At 38.4% G+C, this 24153-nt stretch overlaps 1 pseudogene; it reads right to left on the bottom strand.

Annotated features, from left to right (window-relative positions):
- The window catches only part of LOC149192798 (uncharacterized), a 51946-nt pseudogene extending 28949 nt beyond the window's left edge, over positions 1-22997 (bottom strand).
- Positions 22998-24153: the final 1156 nt, after the last annotated feature.

The raw sequence follows: 24153 nt of genomic DNA, 5'->3' as shown, positions 1-24153 counted from the left end.
TGGTCCAGCTTCATCCAGTTCCTGCAAGATCACAAGAGAGGAAAACTACACAAAAGATATAGATTCACATTCATAACTAGTTTAGGATCAGATACAAACTAAATATGCAAATATAACAAAACATCATTGAAATACAAGCATATAGGAGAAACTCAAGTAGCTTTATTGATATGATAACAAGGTTCGAGAGGAGATACAACCAAATGAGTCCCGATCCAGCATCTACCTCCCAGCAAAAGAATCCCTTCCTCTCCTCCAACAAAGCATAAATCACCCAATGTACTAATCTCAATCTCAAACCAACAATAATTCTCTGCAAAATACCAAATTCCAGCCTCCAACCTCTGGATCTCTGGGATGAGAGATCTATATATAGATATTTGTAGAGGTGTGAGTCAGCTCTGGGTTTTTGATTAGTGTCTTCTCTCTGATAGTTCTTGATGCCACTTGGAGATCTCATTGATCTCTTACTCATCCTTGGGCGATTTTGAGAGGCAAGTGTCCCATGAGAAGTTTCTAGAAGATTCCATGATCATCCACCTCGCAAACTGTCTCCGCCACTTGTCTTTTTCCATCCATTGCACCCTCACAGTGTATTTAGGTGCGCTGAAATGCAATTCCCGTGTGTACAAGGTGTGATGAAATGAAATTCCCATGTGTACAAGGTGCGCTGATCCAGTTTTGACCAATTTTGAGTAGTTTCGGGTGGAGAACTTCTGGGAGAAGCTGTAATTTGTTGACCTTGTTCCTTTGGGAGTTGTAACAACACTTTTAAGGACTTAGGAGCCTTTAGTTTATAGACATTTCATGCTTGGAGCTGTAAGGCACAAAAATGTCTATAACAGTTGCCCCCTAAAGTATGAGGCCGTTTATCGGGTGAAATGCTTTATTAGGAGGATCCGAAGTTCTTCCAATGCTGGGAGGAGACCTGTAATAAGATACAATACAATACATTATTTTTCATACTGCTTTCATGATCTAGCTGAGGTGGGCATTCCCATGCTCAGCTTTATAAATTCATTTTTCTGTACATAGAACAGACAATCGTCTGATGGTAGACTGATGATTTTGATGAAATCATCATCCTTTTCGTAGGATGATTATCTGTGCTGCAATGTTGTACATGTCAATGTCTTTATTTTTCTCGAATATATATCGCAGCCCGGATGGATGAAACTAGATCCGGGGTCTTCAATCTCGTTCGATCTTCACTTTAAGTACAAGTCGATCCATGTGAGAAATGTTCTGAAGTCGAACATGGAAAGACATCGCTTGATTACCAGTCAATGATGTAAACTGTTAACAAGCGCGAGAGGAATCACCGATAATGATAATGACCCTCAAGGTACTGCAGTACAATTCATGTGGTGTGAATAAAGGACTTGGCGTCGAACACCATGCAAAATCTTTCGGTCGAAGGTCATTGATGTATACCTGTCACCGGAAGTGAGAAACTTGCCATTGAGGCATGCAAGCTTCAAAGTACTGAAGGGGGTGTTCCTAGATCAACTTCTTGGATAATGAGCTGATGTCGAAAAGAAGCGATCCGTCAAAGGAGGGCCTTATTGTATCCCACATCAGTGACACGGAACGGAGCAAATGATTTTGATGGAGGTGAAAATGATCTGATGATATATGGTTCAGGGTGGCGGTCATGAAAGAATGAAGGATAATGTATGGTAGTGGATGGGACACGGTTGACTTCTCTGGATGACTTCTCTTGAACATATCGGCGACACTTATGTGATGGATTGGTAGCATTTACCCCAAAGATGGATGGTATGGCAAGACCATGGCGATGTGACCGGTGAATGAAACAATCCAACCCGACTCTGGCACGGAGTGGAAGTGTCATGTTCAAGAGCGACTTGCTACCAATAAAGTTCTTTGAGTTTCTTCCCAATTTTTCCCCAGTCATTGCTGACCAGTACCTCTTTATTTTTGTCAAGCTTGAGGAGGATAACATATGATTGTTCTATAATTTTCCCTTCGGGCAAACCCATCGCTATGTTTTAACGAGCCTAGCGATAGTGAAACTCGTTCTCGTCTAAAGACAAGTTTGTCGTTATTAATGTTTTTTAACGAGTTTAACGACAAAGATAACTCGGTCCCTTTTCATTTTTAGAGAGTCTAAAAAGGTACGTAAAGATAACTCCAAAGTTCCTTTTTCGTCATCTAATCCCTTAAGTCCGAAAAAGTATAAAACAATACAGAAGGGATGAATTTTCGATAGTTTTAACGAGCCAAACAAGACAAGCGCTCGATCTTTTTGTGCAATAATCCCTCAGGTCCAAAAAGATTAAAATCTAGAGGAGGGATAGCACTTCCGGTCGCTTTAACGAGCTGGAAGGTCAAAACTCGGCAATCTTTTCATATTTTACGAGTCAGATGAAAAGAGCTTAAAGAAGACTCGTCTTTTAAGGAACGAGTGATAAAACGGGTTAGCAGCTGATTCCAGGTAAGGGTTGGAATTTTCCAATCACGGCAGTGTCACAAGGATGGCTAGTGAAATCACTCTTCGCAGCTATTCCTCAAAATGGGTAAGCAATCAATATGGAGGTGAATGATCGGCCAATGGAAAAGTGGAGGTGACGGTGCAAACACGACCAAGGCTTTAATGGCTGATAATGTTACATTCACGGTGGTTATTTACCGAAGGATAGTTCATTTTTTAACGAGCTTAAACGCGGATTGAAACACTTGCTTGGTCTTATGTTTATTTTTTAACGAGCATGAACTATGCGCTAAAACTGCTCGATGATAAGTTTGTATGCCCCCAGCATAATAACGCAAAATGAGGTGCATGCCCCCCAAGCTTCATTGCATTCAACTCGGTGGTTGGAATGAAGGTTTACCTTTGAGATTTGAAAAGGGGATTTGTTTCATTTTTTAATGAGGTTGACATAGTAAAAGAACTATCCTCATGACTCTTTGTTTCATTTTTTAACGAGGTTGACACGAGATAAGAACCGTCCTCGGAGTCCAAATCCATTAGATATAGAAGGTTTCATATTCCACTGTGGCCACTTCTGCCAGATTACTCGGAGGCGGTAGGGCAAAAGTACCCATTAAGGCAGGGTCTTTTAGGATACCTACTCCGATATTTTGGAGCGCACGATTGCTTCCATGGATCATTGGAATGCTTCCCGTAACTTGTGGACTGTTGGGGAGAAATGTTTGTTGGTCGACGATTGTAATTCCTCCTTGGAAGGGAAATGCAATCTTCCTGAAGTAGGTCGACACAACTGCGGCCATGGCATATATCCAGGGTCTTCCCAATAGGATTTTGTAATCAAGGTTTCCGTCGATTACTTCAACATCAATTTCTACTGTTTTCCCTCCTAGTTCAACTTTCAAGTTACTTAGGATACCATATGGGGTATATGTCCTTCCGTCGAATGCTTTTAATGTCGTCGAAGATCGTGACAAGGTTGGAGATCCTAAATTTTCCCAGCAACTCATCGACATAATGCATGTAGATGCCCCCTCATCAATAATTGTTCGATGAACAGTTTTGTTGAGGGCTTTCACTTGAATAATGAAAGCTAGTTGAGCTGGTAACTGAGGGTCATATCCTTTATGATCAAAGGCCACAAGATTGGAATCCATTGGGTCAATCCCACCTATTTCTGATAATAAAGCTTGCTCTTGGGAGAGGCAATTTTGCGGTACCTCAAGTGTCGACATAGCGGACGGCGATTGGGCCAGGTCCTCTATTATATTATAATTCTATGCTATTTTTGCACGAGGATTAAATGTCGATTTGTGTACTACTCTCTTTGGCGACTTTATCATTTGTTCAGGAATGATGGGTGGCACAACTTCGGTCAAAGTTGTCATCGAACTACTAGGTTGTTCATTAGCCTTGTTATTCGACACCTGTGGATTCCCGTAATCTTTATTCCTTGCCAAAGCATCATTTTGCTGCTTTGAGATAGACAACATAAGTACTTGGGATCGGGAAGCGTTTTGATTAGCAACTAGTTTGGTTCCCGGGCTTGGAAACGGATCAGTCAATACTGCTGAGGTTTTTGAACTCTTAAAGAGTTTCTTAACTTCAGCTATATGTGGACAATCTCTCGTCCAATGATCCTCATCGCATATATGACACCCCGCAGGGGGTTTCCTTTTTCTCCCTTTCTTTTTCTTCTTGCCCCCTGGTTGCTTCAGTTGTTTGCCCTTGTCGGTCGACATGGCATTTACTTCCGAGGCAAGAAGTTCCTCATTTGCATTTTGACTGGAAATCTTACGGGCCTTTTTAGATGTAGCCTTTGTCGATTTCGTGTCTGTTGCGCCAATCACGCCATCAATGGCATGAGAGTCATTGTTTGATTTAGGAGGAGGAGGAACTGAGAATTCGGGTCTAGGGGTGTCAGGTATTTTATCGTAGAGCATGCCGGACTGAGTGTAAATCAAGTCCAAATATTGCGCACGAGCGATAACTTGCTCTTCTGTGACGACTCCCCCTTTTTCCACATCTTCCGTGATGGAAGGTAGTAATGACTTGATAAACCATTCAGCTAAAAGCTGATCAGGAACATACGTTTTTACCATTCTACGACGACGTCGCCATTCATGTATATGATCAAATATGTGAGTGGCCGTCGTTTGTTTGAAGTTGGTAAGGAGTTTCGTTCCCGTTTCATACCTTATCGGTAATTGAAAATGGGTTAAAAAGGTTGTGGCTAGGGTACTGAAGTTGTCGAATGAAGCTCTAGGCAATTCGATATACCATTTTGCTGCCGGACCAGTTAACGTCCTCTGAAAAAGGTGAAGCCTAATCGAATCATCGTTTAGGGTGTTTGATGAACACCACAGATGAAATGTCATCACATGATTCGACGGGTCTTCACCCGGATTTCCATTAAATTTAGGAATATCTGACGGAAGTTTATGCGGAATCGCTGGCCACCAAGGGGCATAAGCAATTGGATCATTCGTCAGCCGGTTTAGATCTGGTAATTCTAGAGTTGCTACAAAGGGCAACTGTTGATTCAGGTTAGGCGAAGCATACCCAGGATAAGATGGAATCACCTGAGCATACCAGCATAATGTATTTGATGTTGGCAACTTTGACAAGGTTGATGGGCATAACCATTATAATATGGATGTTGATAACCGCTTTGGAAATGTGATTGCCCATTACTTACAAAGACTTGTTGCTCAGGTCCTTGATATGATTGCTGGAATGGGGGTTGTTGAGTTTGAACCAGCTCTGGTTGTTGGACCATTTGCTGTTGACCAATACTGGATGATTGACCAAGATGAGGAGTCACAGTACTTGTTTGAGCCTGAGTCGCTCCAGATAAGGAGGCACTAACCTGAGGTTGTGATTGAGTCGTTGAGACAAGAGGCTGTTGTATTGCAACCTAAGAAACTTGGGGTTGACATACAACAGGTAGAGCTTGTACTTGCGACGCAGTCACCATAGCAGGTATAGTGGGAATATCCGACACAGGGTGGACTGGTTGCATTGGATATACAACCCTTGGTTGTTGAGGCAGTATTGGTACCCAACTGCTGGATGTAATTCCAGTTTGACCCGAACTTTGTTGTAAACTCCCATATGGTTGTTCTCTGGGAGGGAACAATGAAAAGGCATACTGCCCTCAATATGGTGGCAATCCAGTACTTAAAGGGTAGATTGGCCTTTGAAGACACATTGGATCAATTTGCTAAGTTTCAACATAAGAAATACCAGATGATAATCCGGATGAAGAAATAGGAACTAACCATGTCGTCGAAGCAGTCCCTGATGGGACTCCGGCTTGTTGCTGATAACTTGCCGGGACAGATGGTATACCATTGAACATCGTTGGAGTAGCAGTAGGAGGCTATGCCACTGCTGTGTCAGATGACACAGTCCTGAATGTCGACGGTTGTTCAGACATATCTAGTCTATCCAAAATATTTTCTAGCGATTTCGATTGACTTTCTTCCACGATCGCGGATTACTCGATCAACTAAAACAAAGGGGAAGTATGTTTCCGAATTAAATGAATTTTAGACGCTTTGACACAACTTGTTTTTTCAGTTTTTAAGAGTCGAGAAAAAGCAAAAGATGACTCTAGTCTCCTTCGATTTTTAATGAGCCTGAAGTGACAAGTGCTCAGATGGACTTTTTCCGTTATAGAGTCTGAAAAAGGCCAAAAGGAACTGCTCTGGAGTTCTAGGTAGAGGGTGTGCCAAACTTTTCGCAAAACCGCAGAATACTTTTTAAGGTACGAGCGGTCAATCTTCCCGAATGCTGTGTTCAGTGCATTGCGATCAGTAGGGCGGCCGACACGGCTTCCTATGGATAAAGGTTTTATGCCTATAGGGGTCTCCCAATATATACTTGACGGTACGTGGGAGTACAATCCGTACTGGCACTTATCGTCTCTCAGGAGGAATCACCCAACCATCAGTGAGGTGACCAGTGACCAGGTTTTACGACGCCGAAACACGTCTCTAGCTTAGACCTCTATGTTGTGCGTTAAGTTACAAAGCGTTGTTAAGTTCATTCAATTTATTTTAGGTTGATCTTTCTTAGAAGTTTACCTTTTTGGATCACCACGAGATGTATGATACAATTCCTAAATGTAGTCTAAAGATGATAAGCAAGCTTTTATATCTTTTCAACAATGAAAATCCTAGCTACAAGGGGAAAAGAAAGACACAATCTTTTCTCAAAGAGCATAGAGCACACTGTAAATGCACTTTTCCTAAATCAACACATACAAACTGCCAAAATGCAAATGAACATATGCATGTATTTGTTTTCGCTTTCTTAATATTGATGCCTAAAAAGAAAGCTGTTGTACAAAATTGAATTCGATTTCAAGTGAAAACATAAACAAGTTCCTTTTCGAAATCAAAAAGACGATTACGACACTTTATGATTTACTTGTTTCGACACTAGAAATGCATAAATTCAAACCAAACGACAAAAGTAAAAGCTCAATCAACTGCGAACAGCAAACAAACTCACTCCTAAGATCAAAACGACACTTACGATAGGTCTAGATCTAAGGGCGACAGTATGACTAGTTTACTTTTGTAATGGGAAACTGCAAATGATGTAACAAATACACAAAGAACAAATACAGTTTCTTTATACAACTGAGGCGGAATTGAGGCAAAGAAAAGGGGTTTCAGATAGGTACACTGACTGATAACAGGCTGCAAAAAACAGAGAGAAAACTGAGCCAAAAGAAACAGAGAACCACAGCTGCACAAGGCAAAGACTGATCAGCGCACCCTCAGCACAGAGAAACTGAACTTCAGCACAGGTAGCCTTCACGGGACCTGCGTTGAAATGCAGAACCTCTTCACAGAGTCTGCGCTGAAGCAGAAACGAGAGTTGTTTCTGGGTTCTGGGTCACGGTTTGCAGTTTAATCTACAGTTTTTGGCCGGATAAAAGCTATCAATTAGGTACAATTAGGAGGATGATTTAAAGGAGGACTAAGATCTATCACAAAGGGCTGTTAGAGCACTTGTGGATCCGTTGTTCAGATCATAAACAGGCTCAGTGAGTGGACTAGAGTAGCTGATCTCTACTTTGTATTTATAAATGGCAAATGCAGTTCGATTCGGCACTCTTGAGTTTATGAAATGAATAGCAATAGAAACACAAATAAACTAACAAGATACGATCCCCAGCGGAGTCGCCAATTTGTTGTTGGGAAAAGTATCCAATTCGGAATGCCCCTATCCCACTCTAAGAGGTGATAGTGCCTTAGCAACAAACAAGGAAAGCTATCTGAGTATTCTTCTTTATGAGATGCAAATAGAGAAAGAAGGATGTAACTAACCGGTGTCTTCCGCTAGTTTGTCGATCCAATCTCTCTCTCTCTCTTTTGTTCGCTTCCCGCTTCCTACTCTTTCACTGGTCCAGCTTCATCTAGTTCCTGCGAGATCACAAGAGAGGAAAACTACACAAAAGATATAGATTCACATTCATAACTAGTTTAGGATCAGATATAAACTAAATATGCAAATATAACAAAACATCATTGAAATACAAGCATATAGGAGAAACTCAAGTAGCTTTATTGATATGATAACAAGGTTCGAGAGGAGAGACAACCAAATGAGTCCCAATCCAGCATGTACCTCCCAGCAAAAGAATCCCTTCCTCTCCTCCAACAAAGCATAAATCACCCAATGTACTAATCTCAATCTCAAACCAATAGCAATTCTCTACAAAATACCAAATTCCAGCCTCCAACCTCTGGATCTCTGGGATGAGAGATCTATATATAGATATTTGTAGAGTTGTGAGTCAGCTCTGGGTTTTTGATTAGTGTCTTCTCTCTGATAGTTCTTGATGCCACTTGGAGATCTCATTGATCTCTTACTCATCCTTGGGCGATTTTGAGAGGCAAGTGTCCCATGAGAAGTTTCTAGAAGATTCCATGATCATCCACCTCGCAAACTGTCTCCGCCACTTGTCTTTTTCCGTCCATCGCACCCTCACAGTGTATTTAGGTGCGCTAAAATGCAATTCCCGTGTGTACAAGGTGCGCTGAAATGCAATTCCCATGTGTACAAGGTGCGCTGATCCAGTTTTGACCAATTTTGAGTAGTTTCTGGTGGAGAACTTCTCGGAGAAGCTGTAATTTGTTGACCTTGTTCCTTTAGGAGTTGTAACAACACTTTTAAGGACTTAGGAGCCTTTAGTTTATGGACATTTCATGCTTGGAGCTGTAAGGCACAAAAATGTCTATAATAATCATTTACAATTCTCGTTTGCAAATAGTAGCTTAATTGAATTGTCGTCTTTTGATTTGAAAGTGTCGCAAGTGTCGTTTTCAGTCGAAGAAAAGAGTTTCTTCCTCTTTTAGATATTCGATTACACTTTTTCCATTGTATTTGATTTGAATCATCAATTATTTGAAGTGTCGAAAGTAGTTTTCAAGTCGAAATTGAAGTGTCGTCTAAATATTCCTTTCGTTTTTGAAAAGAAATTGCTAAAGTGTCACTTTGAGGAAAGATAGTTTAGATCTGTACTTAGTTTTCTTTTGTCATTCTCACATTAAGGAAACTGAAAAACAAATACATGCATGTGCATTTGCATTTAGATTGCATGCAAAAATTGATTTAGGACAGTGCATCTTAGTGTGTGCTCTCTGCTCTATGTTGAAAGAATTTTACTTCTCTTTCCTTAGTAGCTAGGATTTTCATTGCTAAAAGAAAGTAAACGATTGTTTATCATCTTAGATTGCATATTTAGGAATTGTGTATCTACATGACACGGTGAACCTTAATGGCGAACTTCTTAAGAAAGATCAACTGTAAAATAAACCTCAATGAACATAAAAACGCTTTGGAACCTAATGCACAACATCTAGAAGTCTAGGCTAGAGATGTATTCTGGCGTCGTAAAGCTTGGTAACTATCATTTTAATCGTAGGTTGGGTGATTCCTCCTCTTTGATACAACAAGTGCCAGTGTGGACTTGTGCTCCCATGTATCGTTGAGTATATATTGGGAGAACACAATAGGCTATATCCTTTATCCTTAGGAAGCCATGTCTACCGCCCTATCGATTGCAATGCAATGAACACAACATTTGGGAAGATTGACTGCCGTACGTAAAAAGTATTCTGCAGTTTTGCGATTGGTTTGGTAATCCCTCTATCTAGATTTCCAGAGTAGTCACTTTTGTTCCTTTTTAGACTCCTTAAAAGAAAAGGTCCATCTAAGCACTTGTCACTTCAGGCTCATTCAAAATTAAAGGTGACTAGAGTCATCTTTAGCTTTTTCTCGACTCTTAAAAATTGAAAAAGCGTAGTTGTGTCAAAGCGTCATAAAAGTTATTTTAATCGGAATAACATCACTGTTCCCTCATTGGTCTTAGGTTGAAAAAATGGAGTCCACCAATCAAGGATTTCCCCTTGGGGGGAATCCTAGTCGTTTCTCTTCTTGGGGAGATGTTGGTGCTCCACACATGGCTACATTGTCCCTTCCAGGACTCACAATTGGCTTGCCAGTATGGATTTTCTCGACTTATGTCATTCAAAACACCATAATTCCTCAGCAATTAAATCAGCAACCAAATGATACTGAAGTTGCTCCCCCACCTCCTACTTCATTTGTTTCTCCCTCTCCTTCTTCATCTTCGCTTGGTGAAGCTAGAACACTAAAAACCAAGTAAGTGAGAAGAAGAGGAAAGGGAAGGAGAAGAAGAAGAAGAAGCCAATGGCAAAAGGGGGCAACCATACATCGTCTGGCGAAAACCCACACACGGCACCATCCAAACTTAAATCTCCACGTGTCATTTGCAAAGGAGACCACTATCATCGAGATTTTCCTTGCATCTCGCGGATCTTAAGAGACTAGTCTCCCTGCTTGCACAATTCGGTGTCTTCAACCTCTGACGATCATGTTGAGAGCACACAATTAACTAGTGAAAACGAAGTCAATGTAAAGAATGGGAGATCTCAATTTCCTTGTAGACTGTGTGAAGGTGATCATGCCCTCCGTCGTTGTCCTTTCCTTGATGAAGCTAAAAGAGTCTTGGATAACCGCTCTGCTTCACCGCAGCGACTTCCTCCTGGATACAAGAAACTCTTGCCGAGTCCATCACTAGTTGAAAATCCAACTGACACACCTTTGTTGTTGGTCAAAGCACCTACCATTGAAGATAAACCCTCTGAGTCCACGCCGGACCAAAGTCAACAGGTCAAGACGGCAGTTGACCCAGTCTTGTCTTCAGAAGGTCCACCTTCAGATGATATAGCCATCAAAGAGAATGAGAACGACACCATTTAAATTATTTTTGTTAACACAGAATCCGATGAACATGGGGGTAATCTATCCGTTCTTTTACCACAGGAAGGAAGTTCATCAAAGATTCATCTGGCCATTTATTCAGTCCCTCCTCCAAGCAATCTAGTCGTTTCCTTTGATTGGAATCTACTAGGGAGACCCCGCCTACCATCTAATGTACCATTCCGAATCATAGTGCAAGCTTACAGAATGATCATGGTTGGTACTATCAAAGATGAAGGGGCTTCCATGAGTATCCTTTCCTCAACTGCTTGGAAAGTGTTTGGTTCACCATCGCTTCTACCTGAGATTCGAAATCTGTCAAGCTTCAACAAAGGAACCAGTCGACCTTTAGGGATCCTTCCAAATTTGCCTATAACTTTGAGAAGGAAAACCGTTTATCTAAACATAATGGTGGTCCAAGGGCCTCTATATTACAATCTACTCCTTGAGCATGACTACATTTACAGCATGGGAGCTATTGTTTCCTCACTCTTTTGAGTGATGTGTTTCCCGTATGAAAGCAGAATGGTCCAGCTCGTTGACCTGTTGTCATTCCTCGGTTCAAACATGGCTACTAGTCAAATGCCATCCCTAACTGGTCTTTTTGCACAAGGAATGTCTCGTCAACCTCTAGTCCATCCACTTGATGAGTGCGAGTGATTCGGTGAATGTGACTAAACCCAGGGGGCATGCGCCCTGGTCTGTTTCGTCAGGAAAACCACAGGTATAAGGTAGGTTTCCGTGTAGGATATACGACTAGTCTGACACACCTTTCCGTTTAGGAAAATGGGATTAGACTGGAAAAGGATTCCCTTGTCAAAGGTTATGTGAGTGGAAGCTCCCACCATTCACCTTTGTCTATTTCGATGGATAGAGCCAAGGAAGTGTTTTGTCTGCAAATGCGGACGAAACAACCTTGCTTTAATGCAAGAACTTCCATATGGTAACCTAGAAACTCTACTTCTCTTTATACCTGGGGGCATGCAAACCTTTTGTACGCAAGTGAAAAGCGACCAACGTAACTCTAACCCCGTAGTTTTTTACTAACTTCAACTGCTTAAGTTAGGTGATTGGTTTGATCAACCATTCACCTTTGTAAGGGCCAAATGGCACCAGCGAAGTAAAGGAAAGGTTTCCCATCGAGAAGCTATCCTACCTAACCTCAGTAGTTCTTTAACTCCTAGGACAGTAGTTGGTCGTTCCTAGCTTGCATACAAAAGGCTTCAGAGCAAAGTTGCACATGGGGCAAGCTCCCTAAAAAATGAACCTACTAATGAGAGACATCCTTATTATACGACTGGCATGAGAAATGTTTTCGCAAAGTTCAAGCTCGTTAAAAAATAAACCTGGCTATGAGCATATGTTCCCCCAAAGTTCAAGCTCATTAGAAAATGAACCCACTTTCGGTAAATAACCTTTGTGATCACATTACTATCAGCTGTTGAGCCTTCGTCGTGTTCTTGCCATCACCTCCACTTTTTAGCCTATCATATGCCTCCACTTGATTGTTTACCCTTTTGAGGAACAACTGCGATGAGTGATTTTGTTAGCCACCTTCTTTACACTGCTGTGATTTAAAAGTTCCAAACCTTACCTGGAACTAGCTACTACCCGAAAATATCACTCGTTCCTCAAAGACGAGTCTCTTTTAAGCTCTTTTTAGACTCATAAAATATAAAAAGATTGCCAATCAATTGGCCTCTCCAGCTTGTTAAAGTGATTGGAAGTGCCATCCCTCCTCTATATTTTAATCTTTTTAGACCTGAGAGATCATTACACAAAAAGATCGAGTGCTTGTCTTTTTCGGCTTGTTAAAGTGATCAGAAAATTCATCCCTTTCATATTATTTTATACTTTTTCGGACTTAAGGGATTATACTACGAAAAAGGATTACTGGAGTTTCCTTTCCGTCTCTTTTCAGACTCTCTAAAACTTAAAAGGACCAAGTTATCTTTGTCATTAAACTCGTTAAAACAATAGTGACAAACTTGTCCATTACAGACGAGAGCGACTTTCACCGTCGCTAGGTTCCCTAAAACATAGTGACAGGTTTGCCCAAAGGGAAAATTATAGAACAAGCATATGTTATCCTCCTTAAGCTTGACAAAGATAAAGAGGTACTGGTCAGCAATGACTGGGGAAAAATTGGGAAGAAAACTTGAAGAAATTCATTGGTAGCAGGTCGCTCTTGAACATGACACTTTCACTCCATCACCATAATTGAGTTGGGTTGGGTTATTCCGTTCACCGGTCATATCATGATTGGTCCTTCGTACCATCCATTTTTGGGGTTAACGCTACCGATCCATTTTCAGTGTCACTGATATGTTCAAGAGAAGTCGTTCAGAGAATTCACTGACCTAGCTTACGCCCCATCCGCTGCAATACCTTCACTCTCCATTTTTTATGACCGCCACCCTGAACCTTGTATCATCAGATCGTTTACACCTCCACAAAATCATTTTCTTCGTTCCGTGTCATGGATGTGGGATTCATTAAGGCCCTCCTATGACAGGTCACTTCTTGTCGACATCAGCTCATTATCCAAGAAGTCGACTTAGGAACAACCCTTTCAGTACTTTGAAGCTTGCATGCCTCAATGGCAAGTTTCTCACTTCTAGCGACAGGTTTACATCAATGGACTTCGACCGAAAGATTTTGCATGGTGTTCGACATCAACTCATGTATTCACACCACGTGAATTATACTGCAGTACCTTGAGGGTCATTATCATTATTGGTGACTCCTCTCATGCCTGTTAACAACTTACATCGTTGGCTAGTAATCAGGTGATGTCTTTCCATGTTTGACACCAAAAAATCTTTTCACATGGATCGACTTGTACTCTGGGTGAAGATTGAATGAGTTTGAAGACCCCGGATCTAGTTTCATCCATCCGGGCTGCGATATATTCAGGAAAATATAGACTTCCAATGTACATCATAGCTGCACAGATAATCATCCAAGCCAAGGGATGATGGCTCTACCAGAATCATCAGTCTACCACATAGACGGTTGTCTGTCCTATGTACATGAAAATGAATTTATAAAGTTGAGCATGGGAATGCCTGCCTCAGCTAGATCATGAAAATATTATGAAGATAATGTATTGTATTGTATCTTATTACAGGTCACCTTCCAGTTCGAAAAACCTCGGATCCTCATGATAAAGCATTTCACCCAACATCAGAAGATTTACGACCTCATGCTTTAGGGGGCAACTGTTATAGACATATTTGGGCACTGCAACCCCAATCAAATATGTCCATAAACCAAGGGATTTTAAACCCCTAAAAGTGTTATTTCATACCTTACAGGAACAACGTCAACTAATTACATCATTTCCCAGAAGTTCTCCCTAAAAAACGGCTCAGAACTGGTCAAAGCTGGACCATACAGACTGCTCCATGCTAAGGGTGCAATGCATCTCACCTATCACATGTGATGAGCGAGAGCAGACAAATGGCAAAGGTAGTTTGCTAGGTGGAAACCCGTAGAATCTTCTAGAAACTGCTCATTTGACACTTGCCTCTCTGAATTCACCTAGGGATGAGTAAGAGATCATGAAATCTCCAAGTGGAACCAAGAAATATCAGTGAAATGACACTAATCAAAATCCAAAAAGCTGACTCACCCACCTACAAATATCTATATATGGATCTCTCATCCTAGAGATCCAGAGGCTGGAATTTTGTATTTTGTAAGGAAGTGCTGTTGGTTTCTTTGTGAAACATTATAGTGTTGGGTGATCTAGCTTTTCATGAGGTGAAGAGGGCTTTCATGCTAGGAGGATGGCGCTGGATCAGACCACTGGGTTGTAATCCTCTCTTCTATTACTTCTATTAATAAAGCTATTTGAGTTTTCCTCCATATACTTGTATATTTCTGAATCTTGTATTGGTGTATGCATATGTATGGTTAATATATATCTGATCGTATATTGTTTATGGTTATAGATCTCTATGCTTTGATGGTATTATGCTGCTTTGACTCTACAGGTGTTCTTTGAAGCAGGACAAGTGAGGAAGGAGTGGCAAAGCTCTGTCAAAGGAGCAAGGAAACAAGCAAGGAGACAAGTGAAAGACTGAGGTTGGTACTCTCTGCTTTTCTCTCATCTATCTCTCATAAAGGAAAATGCAAGTAACTTTAGTTTGTTTGTTTCTAAGATAGCTACTCGTCTTAGTGGGACTAGTAGCTCTGAATGGACACTAGTTTTCCTAATAACACATGGGAAGGAGACTCCATATGCAATATGGAAGGCCTTGACAAACCTATTTCAGAACAACAATGACCACAAGAGGCTAGAACTGAAGGACACGCTTAGGAAAATCAAGATGGAGAAGGGAGAAAAAATACCAAAGTACTTGGCCAAGCTCACCCAATCTCGAGATGAGATTTGAAGTGTTGGTGTTAAAGTTGTTGAAGATGATCTGGACAGCCTAAGACTTCTAGGCCTTCCCAAGAGTTGGAACAACTACCAGGATTCGGTAAATGGTAGGGAGAAGCTACCAAAGTGGGAGCTTTTATGGTCTGACTTGATGCAAGAAGAGATACGACAGAACACTAGAGATGGATCCTCATCCGACCATGATGATGAGGAGAACTAGGCCTTTGATGGAAAGGAAAAGAAAGGGAAAGGGAGTTCATCCCATTCCAAATCAAATTCTAGTCAAGGCGGAAAGAAGAAGGAATTAAGGAAGATTAATTTTTTTTACTGTCATGAGTTGGGACATTATGTCATGAATTGTTCATACAAAAAGGCCGATAAGAAGCCCTCAGGAGGAGCAGTGGGTGAAGCTCTCACTTCCCAATTTGAGTTGGATTTCACCCTCATTTTTTGCATGGTTACATCAGTGATGGGTAGTGTGTGGTATCTAGATAGTGGATCCTCATTCCATATGATTGAAAACAAAGAATTATTCAGTGGCTTGGAGGAGAAGGACCTCGAGATGCACATTGAAATGGGAGATGATGGAAGGTATAGTGCAACCAGCATCGGTACTGTTACTTTCTTGAGGGAATCTGGTTCTCTTCTCACATTAAAATATGTCATGTATGTTCCAAGTTTGAAGAATAATTTGGTTTTAGTTGTTATGTTGGAAGACCATGGCTACGATGTGATATTTAGCAAAGGAAAGGATTTCCTTCATCACATAGCCTCAGGACAAGTGAAGTGGATCAGGGTTTGGGTGAAGAACCTCTACAAATTGGATGTATAAGATTGTGCTACTTTAAGAACAAAAGTAGAGAAGGTGTAGAGCCAAGACATTGGTGAATTATGGAATAGAATATTGGGCAACTTGCACCACAGAGCTTTGAAGATCATGCAATAGATTTATACAGGACTTCCCAAGGGTGTACTAGAGCAGAGAGATACATGCAAAGGGTGTACATTAGGGAAGTGTTGGGTGACTTAATTGTGAGTTAAATCCTTGTCATTAGATTGTCAACCCAAGGTTTTTGAACTGATCAAGTATACGTGTACTATATGTACTAGGTGATTATTTCTTAGAATAGATTAATCTAATGCAAGAAACTTGAAACTAATTACAAAAAAAAATTAAATCAATCCAATCCAATCCAATCCAAATCAAACATAAAGAAATTGAATCAATCTTAACAAAACAACATGAATCAAAATAACATAAAAGAAACTAAACTAAACTTTAATAAATGAAACCACACTTGCTTGAAATGAAATCACACTTACTTGAAATGAAATCACACTTGCTTAAAATGAAAATAAATGAAATAACATAATTACACAATGTTATCAATATGTACAACAAATGAAAAAGGTGTGCAAACTGTGGTTGATGGGGGCCCTCCACTCTTCAACAAGCACACCAAACGACTATCGAAGCTTGGAGATCAAAGAAGCAATATGTATTCCATAAAATGAAGTGGGAGAAAAGCTCCAAAGATATTACAACAATTCAACTCTCTTTTTCTCTATATTCACTTTACAAATTACGTCTTGGATGGAACTTTGAACTTGGAACTTTGTATGAAGGATGCACTCCTATTTATACAAAAAATTAAGATAACTAATCAATAAATATGGATCCACAAATATCTCTTGTGGTTATAATCAATTACCTAAAAATATGGGATACTAATCTTCTCACACATCTTTATGAGACACATATCAAAACATCCATGATTCTTCTCCTTTGAATGTGCTTAGTCAATTATCCAAATCTTCTACAATTATTCCACAAATCTTCATGAGTTGGAATTGAAATTCGAATTTGTGGTTGAGTAGCCAAATAGGACCCTTCTAGAATCTTCAAAGAGGCCTACAATATCATAAAAATCATACCACTTTTAGATATATATGAAAACATGTTAATTTCCTAATATTTAATCATAAATTCTAATACTTAAAATAAATGATTTGGAAAATAATAATGATAAACCCATGTGATCATGAAAATGGTTATTAATGTAGGGTTATGGAGCTATAGAATATGATAAATAGTTACAAAATATGGTAAAATGATGGAAACGAGGGTAAAAGAGGATGACATTTTGGAAGCCCAACATTTACCCCCAACTGATGATGTTGCATGTCTTCATGCAACTTTGCATTGATTCCCTTAATCATAAGTTGATCTTCTTGAAATGCTTTTCCTTTATATGAACTTTGGCTTTGTATTGATTCTCTTTTAACTTTGCATAATCATATCATTTAATAAATTTATTCTCTTTGCAAAATGTACTTTAAAAGACATTTTATTGCAACATATTTTTATGGTTGGTTCTTGTGTGACAACAAAAAATTTATGAGCATCGGTTCTTGTGTAATAATACTTTTCTTATTTCTGTTGCATCAAAATACCTGAAAACATTGAGAATTCCTTTGTAAGGCCCCATAGTGGCTGTCAACCATTTAATGTGCTTATCAATTGATCATTGCAAAACATATAAAATTTTGGAATCAAAATGCAATAATAGTTAATTGGGAAAAATATGTTGGTTAGGATGAAATGAAATGTGGCATGTGACATGAAATGTGAATATGAATTAAGATCCCTTCCCCCCAACTAAAGGTGTTTTCAATTTTTGGAAAATGAGAAGGGGAATATAAATGTTATGAGAGATTTTCTAAAATCAAAATTTCAGCGTTTAAGGAATTACATGATTAAAGATTAGGAAATAACATACCTTCATCTAACTGAAAAGTGGAAAACTATATTTATAGAAGAGTGTGGTTGCTGCTGTTGGATCATGGAAGTGAAGTAAAAGAATATGATCTGTTTTTTCTTTCTCATGGTTGTATGAGTAGAGGATGAATCTAATCTGAAATTGGAATCTTTATTTCTAGGACAATGCTATCACTTCTAAATTTTGAATTGATTCCTGCTGCAAGCTGCTGAAATCATACAGTCTTCATTCATTCCCACTCAATGGCATAATTCTTATCTATGTGAATAGATGTGTCGACGTTGAACATATAAAAGAAATTGTTGGATTACTAGCCATTAATGAATGCTAATAACCAACACAAGACTACTCACCATTGATGCCAATGAGAGTCAAGATGCCTAAGTACATCTTATTAGGTGAAAATAAATGTGTCATAGTTGAGTCACCTAGAAGATCTGAAAAAAATGGGACATTGATGTATTCCCATTATTTATTGGCAAGAGAACTTGCCATTAAGGCATGCAAGCCTCAAGATACTTGAAAGATCTCTAGTCTTGATCCTAGATGACATGTCAAAGTCGATGGGTCAATACTTGTTAGAAGGGAGGCCTTAATGAATCCTACATCATCTAACACAAGTATAAAATAATAATTTGAAGGACCATGGATGAAATATTTTCATTATGAAGCAAGTTTTATTTAATAGAAAGGAAGAGGAAAATGGGGTGTTTCAGCTTTGTAAGGGAGCTGAGTGACTTTATTTTTGGGTTAAAGGTGAGTGAAAAGGAGGTAGGAAAGTAAGAATTTTGCAAAGGGAAAATGAGTTTTGAAATCATGGTTCGACAGTAGCGAGAAGGAAATTTATGGATCGATTGTAGGCTTAGAATGAGTAGAAATGGTAAAATTGGTATTTGAGAGGCCTTGTTTAGTAGAAATGGTGTAATGGGTCTGATTTGACATCGAATGAACATGCTCTTCTGAAAGAAACTTGGTATTTAAAAGACACTCATGAATGTAGTGATCTTCTTTCATTGTCTTGGAACCTGCAAAAACTTAGTACTTTTCTGTAATAAAATGTAAGACTATCAAGAGAGAGAGATGATTGGTCTCTCTTCATCTGATATATACACAAAAAATTCAAAAATAGTACTATTAAAACAAATTCAAGGAAGAAAAATTAAATGCACTTTTCCCTGTTTGGAAAGCAGTACCTTAGAGTACTTGTTGGTGTTTTTTTGGTAACTTCTTCAATTTTTTAATGTTTCAAATGTTGATGAAAACTCTCTCATCACATAGATCTCATCAAAATATTTCCAATAGCATTTGAATCATCGAAAACTGATGTCATATAAAAGCGTTATGACTGTTTGAGGTTTTTATGAAACAGGGAAAAAATTGTGCATGGGTAGCACGTGGCAATGCCAGGGAGTGCCACATGGATGCTGAAGGAGGTAGATGACATGACATGCAAACATGGCGAGCTGACTTTTCAAGGTGACATGGTGGAAAATGGGGCAATGACTATGTAATGTTGACCAATAATACACAGCCACTTGGACCAATCCAATGTTGCTGCATTGTACCAAAATTGTTGCCTAGATAAGGATTGTCAAAATTGTAGAATATTTAACAACTTTTGGCTTTTATTGGATTTGAACTCATGACCTCTTTCACAAATTCAAAGACTTACCAACAAGTAAGAATTCAAATTTGTAAAATAAAAGCCATAAAAACGTCAATTAAAATTAAACAATATTAATCATTCTATAAATTTGACTAACAAGGCAACAATTTGACAAATGTCCAACAAAACAAAATTCAAGATTTTTAGGAGAAAATGAAGTGTCTAAGTACACTTGTCAATCAATTTCATGCCATCAAAAAATTTGATTTTCATTTGAACTCATCCTATTTCCAAAAAGAATGGATCTCACAACCAATTTATTCTATAAAAAATGGGAAAACATTGACGCTACAACTTAGATTTTTTTTTTTTTTTTTTTTTTTTTAATTTTTCTTTTTGGTTGCAAGTTGCTACAAGGTGTGTTACAACAAAAATCCTGGGCCATTTTCTCGCAAACTATCCATTGGATTGGACTGAATTTTTTTGGAAATGTTCCTATTGTTCTAATGTTTATGCACACAAAAAATCAACACCATTTAATACACGAACTTCGAGATATAATCAAAATTGTTGTAAACTTCAAAAATGATTTTCTCAAAAACTACAGATCGGATTGGGCTGAATCTTTTTTATGAAGGTTTCTATGGTCCCAATACTTCTGCACACCGAAAATCAAATCGAGCCAATGTACGGATCTCAAGATATAGGTGAAATGGTTTTAGGTGATGATATTCATTTTCTCAAAAACTTGAAATAGATTGGGTTGAAATCTTTAGGGATTGTTCATCAGAATATTATGCATTTCCTGTAAGAAATTTATGAGAACCCAGTTCCTGGTTTGTGAGACACCTTCAGTTTAATTTCTACATTTTTTTGTTTGAAAAAAGAAATTATTTTAGCAAATTTTGAGACAAATCTAATTGAAATTTGGAGATTAAACTTAGAGTATTTTTAGAATGAATAATGAATTTAGATCTCTTATTCAATTTTTATATCTATGAGTTTTATTGCAAAATTTCAAAGCTAACTTTATTCAATTTTCTTTTCTGATCTTCCGGTTGCACAAGGCGCAAGAAGAGAGCATACTCAGGAATTTTGCTAACTATTTATTCTAAAATTTGAAAAATAAAGTAAAAATATTTGATCTCAAACCTTAAATTTTATCTCTCAAAGCTCTATTTTTTCTTTTCTCTTTCTAGAACTTCTTGCAAATAATTAGTGAGCCAGGCGGCTCTTACTGCACCACCAAAAATAAAATTTATAATTTCTCCCACCCATCCAAGCTGCACGTTGTCAGGCTTGATCATGATGAAGGTATGCTCCCTAATGAATCTGCGGAGAGTTCAAACATCAAGAAAATAGTAGGTTTCTCGACACGGACAAGGATACATTTCACACTGACGCATAATTAGAATACTACAAGAATCGTACCTAGGAACACTCGTTGGGATAATTTGATTAACTGATCCATGACTCTAACTAAAGAGACTCCTAACATATATTCATTCTCCTTTTGATTATGGTAATTGACTGAGATTCACCCATGATCTATGTGTTTTTCTTTTAAATTATGGCATTTGACTGTGATTCATTGATGATCCATGTTCTTTTTTCTGTTAAATTATGGCAATTGACTATAATTCACCCATGATCAAATTAGAGGGAAAAGATAGAAACTTCGAACATTATCTTTATATTTTAGCAAGAAAATTCGAAGACAAGCTCTGTACAGATTATAAATGCATGCATAGCCATGGAATAAATCCTGCAAATATGCATAATTTATTTATGGATTTTGCAATGTCCTCATCCCATTACTTCGTTGAAGATACAAGGAATATGTTCTTTGTACAAATCCCAGCCTTAGCCCAAACCATAATACTAGACGAGTTGTCTCCATGGCCACAATCACTCGTTTAAAGAAAATCCTTACATGGCTTCATGCAGTATGTGGTGTTTACATGCAAACATCTTGAAATCTCCTACCTACAAATATGCAACATTGTAGTGAAAACTATTCGGATTAGAATCCGAATAAAATTTACTAGTTCTTCCACATTTCGAAAGTATAATTCATTTCTAGGTAGATTTATCTTCGTCCTAAACAAACCAAAAGTAAAAAAACATAGAAATGTGTTAGATATGATTCAAATTTTTATAACGATGATCTTGAAATGGAAGTAAAGAAGAAGAGAAAATGATGATCTTGAACCGAAAGTAAAGAAGAAGAGAAAATAATGATCTTGAATTGAATATATATAAATAAAGAAAATCTGTCAGATGATATTTCGTTTATTATGCAGGAAAACCTTAAGAAGGAAAATTTTGATCCTGAGACCTTGGTTCTTGCAGCGTAATAACCCTTTGTCAGAATCCCATATGGTGTTGTCTCTTCGTCCATAACGTACGTATACGATTCTTGTTGAGGAGTAAATGTTCTCAGCGTAACACTAATACTGTCCATAATGTACGTATACGATTCTTGTTGAGGAGTAAATGTTCTCAGCGTAACACTAATACTGTCCACTGAAAAAATTCACAGAAAAGGAGTTGAATTCCTTTAATATCAGGTGCTTCATTTGACATAAATGCACATATTGTGAGAGCATAATGTCTGAGAAAATATCTTATCTCTGACTCCGCTTTTCCACACGGTCTTGATGTAAGTGAGGCCAGACACAATGTTATCTAGAGCTGAGGAACATAATTTTATACTGTAACAACTGCCTTCCTTGAGAGAAAACGAGGAAACACTTAGTTTAGAAGGACATGGAATAGGGATAATTATGTCGTGCCATTCTGGAGATAATATCGAAAGGCGCAGGATCTTCACATCCAGCTCCATGAATTCTATAAATTGCAGAGACATTAGTTATGGGAAAAAATGTCAAATTCAAAGTAAGAAAGAACAAAATATAAGCAAAATACTTCCCAATTTAAAGTCAAAGAAAACAAAGCAGAAGCATATAAATTGTTTTAAGAAATGTTCATACCTTCTTTAAGCATATAAATTATTTAAAGAAATGTTCATATCTTCTGTGGACTCCATGTCCAACCTACTAAGTAGTTTCTCTTTCCATCTTCGCAAGCTCTCATCCTCCTACCAAGCCAAATCACTTTTTTTCTCGATTAAGATTATTAAGAGTTAGCAATGTCAAGAAAAGAATTCTTGACTTGTCATTTTAGGAAATAGTTATACCTTATCTTTCTCAAGTTGTTCCTTGAGAGGAAGAAGTGGTTCGAGACAAAATCCTTTACAACTTTAGCACCGTCTTGCTCCTCCTCATTTCTCTCATAGTAAGAAGACTTGTTGAACTGCCTCAACAAATTTTCATCACTGTAATCATCTCCGAAAAGAATGACCTCGCCCATTTCCTCCACAATTCCCTTAACTTCACCCATTTTTGACTTAAAACCACTGTAAATTTCCGACTTCTCATGTCTCATGGAGCCCCTCAAAACAGACATTGTCGGCACCCACTAAATCTCTGCCTCTTTTACAAAAATTGGGGTAAAGAAGAACTGTTGACTACTAATAATGGGACAACAAGATTACAAACCTTCACAAGAAAAACACAAGGCAGTACCTAGAACCACCACTGAACAGACATTAATCTCCATATCTTTTGACTTAAAATTTCCACTAAACGCAAACCCTATAAAACCTTAAATCCTGAATTTAATTCATTTTCCTTCTCCGTCAGCTCTTTGGGAATAGGAACTATAGCTATAACTATATATTATAATCGAGTCTCCTCCGAGAGTCGAGCTCTTGACCTTGAAGGAATCAAATTGCAGCAATCAAATAGTAGCAACAATGAAGTATGTATCTTTACAATACAAATATATATATACCTAGGAACACTCACTTGGATAATTTGATTAATTGGTCCACGATTCTAACAAATGTCGTGGGAACTTAGGATGCAACGAAGCCTAGAGAAACAAATGTCGTGGGCAGTTAAAATGAAACAACACCTAGAGAAGGGGAGTTGTCACATGTTGTTTGTGCCTTTCGTGTGTAAGGCATGTGTTCTTATCAAAAAATAAAAAACCTATCACTTTGTAGTGCAGTGTGTAAGGCATGTGTTCTTATCAAAAAATAAAAAACCTATCACTTTGTAGTGCAATGTGGAAAATGCATACCATGCCAAGGTTGAGTTATGGTTGGTTTTGGAATGATTATATCAAGATTGATGTATAAAAATGTATGTTTTGCTTGCCTAGAAGGATCTACCCTAATGGATCGAATTTTCCACGTGATAGATTAGAGAGATGACCTTGACTAGATAGTTGAGTTTGAAGGAAGGTGGTGTTGTTGCCGCAGAAAACAATTATAAAGTCATTTCTTCCCGAGCAATTGAAGGTGCTCCCACCGTCATCCGCTAGATACATGCAGGCGAACATTGGCACTTGAAAATCCTCGAATATTTCTTCTTAAATAAGTAATCATCAAGTTGTATCCACTATTTAATCGTTATATATATTGCAGTGTCTTTATCATCAAATTTATTGATAAATTTTGGTTATCACTATACATTGTGCTCTCAATATTATAATAGCTTACATTCATGATGATAATTTTTTCACACATATATAGGGAATTATTCCCATTTAGATAACA

The sequence above is a fragment of the Pinus tabuliformis genome, chromosome 2_2 (assembly GCF_031772625.1).
Source record: "Pinus tabuliformis cultivar Carrire ecotype Pingquan chromosome 2_2, CPIR1, whole genome shotgun sequence".
NCBI lineage: Eukaryota > Viridiplantae > Streptophyta > Pinopsida > Pinales > Pinaceae > Pinus > Pinus tabuliformis.
The sequence above is the reverse complement of the archived record's forward strand: the minus strand, read 5'-3'. Positions and strand labels throughout refer to the sequence as shown.